At 42.6% G+C, this 5000-nt stretch overlaps 1 long non-coding RNA gene across 4 annotated transcripts in view; it reads left to right on the top strand.

The window, feature by feature from the left end:
• LOC135089232 (uncharacterized) overlaps positions 1-5000 on the top strand; it is a 196625-nt gene that overhangs the window by 108065 nt on the left and 83560 nt on the right. For all 4 annotated transcript variants that reach the window (XR_010261420.1, XR_010261419.1, XR_010261422.1 and 1 more), the window contains one exon: positions 2806-3560. This is a non-coding gene — a long non-coding RNA (uncharacterized LOC135089232). The remainder of the gene's footprint in view (positions 1-2805; positions 3561-5000) is intronic.

Below are 5000 nucleotides of genomic sequence, written 5' to 3' on the forward strand. Positions count from 1 at the left end.
AGAAATTAGGTATATTTTTGGCTTCAATGCACCGATTTCCTCCCGCCCTCTCTCCCCCTCCTCCCTCCCTCCGTCCGCCTTTCCTCCCCTCGCATTCTCTGACGCAAGATTGGAGGTTTGAGTCAAAAATTTCTCCTCGCCCATGTTGATTGACTGGCAAGGATACAACGCATAGGGGGAGGAGGAGGAGGAGGAGGAGGTATATCGATAGGGAAAGACTCGTTGTGTACCCCAAGGAAGAGATTTTGCCACGTTGTGAGGTGAGAGAGAGAGAGAGAGAGAGAGAGAGAGAGAGAGAGAGAGAGAGAGAGAGAGAGAGAGAGAGAACAGTACAAGGGGTACAACAGAATAATACACTTCTTCAGAGGACAGGAGCGGTGGGAAGCGGAATAGGAAGGGAGAGGATGATGGAGGGGGAGAAGACCGGAAGAAATCAGGAAGAGGAAAGGAAAAAAAGCAGAGAGAGAGAGAGAGAGAGAGAGAGAGAGAGAGGACTAAAGGGTCAAGAGAGTTAAGGGTCAGGAAGAAAGAGGGAAGACGCTAAAAGAGCGAAGGACAATGCAAACAGATACAACAAACATTTGCGAAGGGGACATGAAGCGAAGGAGAAGGAGGAGGACGCGGGGAAAGAGAAGGGGAAGGAAGGGGCAGGGGGCGCCGCGCCAGGAATGCCCCTCACCTCAATCAGTGTTCTCATGGTTGTTCTCCTCGTCCAATAACCATTCGTAGCCATCGAGGGAGAGTCCGAGGGGCGTTCTCAGAGACGGCAAATGCTCCCAACAGAGAGACGTTCACTTTTCCAGCTCGCTTCTTCCAATCCTCCTTAGTAAGTTGTGCGTTTCTCGTCGTGTCCGTGTTGTCGTTCTCGCTTTTCTTTCGCACCTCATTATCGGCGCGTGTGATTTTCAGTTCTCTCTCTCTCTCTCTCTCTCTCTCTCTCTCTCTCTCTCTCTCTCTCTCTCTCTCTCTCTCTCTCTCTCTCTCTCTCTCTCTCTCTCTCTCTCTCTCTCTCTCTCTCTCTCCAGCAGTGACAGATCGTGACGTGACAGGCATTGTTTTTCGTACAATCGTGCCTTTTAGTTATCGCAAGAGGCAGACAATTTAGATTTTTCCTGGGACATCAAACTCGATATTCATTTTTTTTTAATTTCTGTCCTGTCTTCTCTCCTTCAGAAATCTCCAACCCTTTCACTGCGACACACTATTTACTCATTTACGACTTTTAGGCAACTTCCCAACAACTGTAGGGTAGGAAAAGTGATATTAACCATCTGTTCCACGTTTTCTGTGTCCATGCAAATACTTTTCTTCTTTTACAGGACTGAATGTTAATATAAGATCCCAATACAGGTGAAATGGTTAAGGTAGTAGTAGTAGTAATAGTAGTAGTAGTAGTAGTAGCTTCAGTATTAGTAATGGTCAAGGGTAATGTCGTTGTTGTTTTCCTTGATGTTGATGTTCCTGTTGTTCTTGTGGTGTTGGGGGTAGATAATAGTCGTAATTATAGCGATAGTTGCAGAACCTATTACTGTAGTAGTAATGATAGTGGTGGTTGTGGTGATGGTGGTGGTAGCAGTGGTATCATTATCATCACTAAAGAAATTATTTGACAACCTCCTCAATCTCTCTCTCTCTCTCTCTCTCTCTCTCTCTCTCTCTCTCTCTCTCTCTCTCTCTCTCTCTCTCTCTCTCTCTCTCTCTCTCTCTCTCTCTCTCGCTCTCTCTCTCGTTCTCTAATTTTGCATCTGTGTATTATCTGTCTGCCTCTGTGTCTGCGTGTCTGTCTGTCTGTGTGTGTGTGTGTGTGTGTGTGTGTGTGTGTGTGTGTGTGTGTGTGTGTGTGTGTGTGTGTGTGTGTGTGTGTGTGTGTTTGTCTCTCTCAGTATGACACGAACTGACGAAATCCGTGACATCTCTATCATTTTTTTGTCCCTTGTTTCTTTGTCATTTTATTCCTTGAAGCTCAATTTCGTTTTTATTACAGCCTTAGTAATTTCCCTGCCATCGGGTCTCTCTCTCTCTCTCTCTCTCTCTCTCTCTCTCTCTCTCTCTCTCTCTCTCTCTCTCTCTCTCTCTCTCTCTCTCTCTCTCTCTCTCTCTCTCTCTCTCTCTCTCCCTTCGTTAGCGGGTCATCTCCGCCTCTCTCCCTCGTTAGTTCTCACGTCTCGTCTCTCCAGACACACACACACACACACACACACACACACACACACACACACACACACACACACACACACACACACACACACACACACACACACACACACACATAGAGAGAGAGAGAGAGAGAGAGAGAGAGAGAGAGAGAGAGAGAGAGAGGTGGTGGAGGATATAACGAGGAAAGTACGAAGATTAAAAGTAAATAACGAGAACGAGGCGGTAGAGTGATTAAAGAGTAACTGGATTAGAGAGAGAGAGAGAGAGAGAGAGAGAGAGAGAGAGAGAGAGAGAGAGAGAGAGAGAGAGAGAGAGAGAAAGGTATGCAAGTCTTTTTCGACATTCAATTTAAACAAATTTAAATATGCCATAAATCTGATGTATTTCTGTATTTTTCATCTGAATCTATTTCTTCTCTAAATGAATGATGAACCAAAATAAAAAAAAAAAAACACGTAGATAAACAGAATCAGCCATTTTTAGACAATTTAACGCAATAAAGCGGCCTAAATAACAAATACGTCACACTTCCATATAATTTACATAACGTAATTAGCACACATGTACAAGACTATGAATGATATACGTGGCTTCATCATGTACAGGACAAACGCATCATGTAAATAATACTGAATGTCTTACTTTCAGGTGCTCGCTGACTCTGAACTCGCCTGTGGTTATGAGGAGGAGGAAAAAGAAGAAGAAAAGGAGGAGGGCAGGAGGAAAAGACCAGAGGAGGAGGAGGAAGTAGAAAATTAAGGAGTAAGAAGAAAAGGTCATCAGAGGAAGAGGAGGAGGAAGAAAGAGGTCATCAGAAGAGGAAGAAAAGAAAGGAGTAGGGAAAAAATCAAAGGAGGAGGAGGAGGAAGAAATGAGCATCAGAGGAAAAGGAGGAAGGAAAGGAGGGCAGAGGAGGAGAAGGAAGAAAAGGAGGACAGAGGAGGAGGAGGAGAAAGAAGAAAATGAGATCATCAGAAGAGGAAGAAAAGGAAAGAGTAAGGAGAAAAGGAAATCAGAAGAGGAGGAGGAAGATGAAAAGGGGTTAACTGAGGAAGAGTAGAAAGAAAAGGTCACCACAAGAGGAAGAAAAGGAAGGAGTAGAAGAAAATGAGATCAGAGGAGGAAGAGGAGGAGGAAAAAGAAAAGATGATCATCAGAGGAAGAGTTGGAAGAAGTAGGAAGAAAAGAAGGTCATGAGAAAAGGGGGAGGAGGAAGCAGGAGGTGGTCTGAAAAGAGTTATGGCCAGCTCAGATTGTACGTGAAGGCAGTGAATTATGTTGTGTTGGCTTGAAGTGACTCTTGAAGCGACTCTCCCAGACTCTCCCAGGCCCCGCCAAGACAATGGACGCGTGACTGCTGTGGAAGACTCGCACCTTTGTCCACCCAGATCAGAGGAGATTACGTAAGTGTTGGACTGTGTGTTCTTGTTGCTCTTCTGCCTTGTTATTTAATCTGTCCTCCATTCCTCTCTCTCTCTCTCTCTCTCTCTCTCTCTCTCTCTCTCTCTCTCTCTCTCTCTCTCTCTCTCTCTCTCTCTCTCTCTCTCTCTCTGGTGTCTTGTTTTGTTGTTTTTTTTATAATTTATTGTTGAATAGAATTGTTTTTTCTTGGTTTCTTGGTTTATTTTTATTGTTATTTGTCTTGTTGCTATTTCATTACTTAAGTTTTATTCATCTGTGATTTGGTAATGTTTGATTTTTATTGCCATGATATATTGTGTTCAAGTTTTTATGCGTTTTTTTTTTTTTTTTTTTGTTTTACGTTACATAGTATCTTTTTTTCGGATTTTCATGCGTTGTCATTTCTCGTTCGTTTTTTTCCCATCTAATATCTCTCTTAATTAATTCCTGTCCGTGACTTTTCTTGCGTTCTCATCATTTTTCATTCAGTTTGCTTTACATAACATCGCTTTCTATTCGCTGAGTCTCACGATTAAGTTGCGCATCGTGACTATTATTCCCATGCAGCCGTACGCACCAAAACCACATAGAAATACATCGTAGCGAAATAGCAGAGACTCCGCTGGCCACAAAAAACGTACAGTCGTGGAGCAAGGAGGACATGGCACGGGAACAAGGACCATGTTCTGAAATAACTTCTGTACTGCACCTTCTCTACTTTCCAAAGCGTCTAGTAAAAGCTATACGGGTTTTTAAGGGCGTTTTTAGGTTTCCAGCGACAGATTGATAAGATTTCCACATTATTAAAAGGAGAAATACTCTTGAGAACCCTGCTAATCATCTCTGTGGCATTTGAAAATAGTGGTGATGAGAGAGCAAAGCTTTTCAAAATAGACTCAAATCGGTAAGCCAGACGCGCGCTGTCTCCTGAAATATTTGATAGATTTTTTGTTGATGATTATTGTTAGGAAATTTTTCTATTGTATTTTTTTTTTTTTTTACACGTGTCATCCAATCTTCGTTATTTTTTTTTTACGTAGCTTATCTAATATTTGTTGAAATGAGTTAGTTTTATCCCTAAATTGTATCACCTTCGTATGGAAACGTGAGATAGACAGGCACTCAGACAGAGATAGATAGTAATATAATGTTAGTAGTACGAGTAACAGTAGTGCCAGGGGTGGTGCAGGTAGTAGTGGTGAAAGTGGTGATGGTTTTGGTGGTGGTGGTGGTGGTGGTGGTGGTGGTGGTGGTGGTGGTGGTGGTGGTGATGGTGGTAGTAGTAGTAGTAGTAGTAGTAGTAGTAGTAGTAGTAGTAGTAGTAGTTGTAGTAGTAGTAGTAGTAGTAGTAATTGTTGTTGTTTTTGCTGTAGTACTTGTAGTAATAGTTGTTGTTATTGTTGTTGTAGAAGCAGTAGTGATATTAATAATGATAAATTTGC

This window comes from Scylla paramamosain, chromosome 32 (genome assembly GCF_035594125.1).
Source record: "Scylla paramamosain isolate STU-SP2022 chromosome 32, ASM3559412v1, whole genome shotgun sequence".
Lineage (NCBI taxonomy): Eukaryota > Metazoa > Arthropoda > Malacostraca > Decapoda > Portunidae > Scylla > Scylla paramamosain.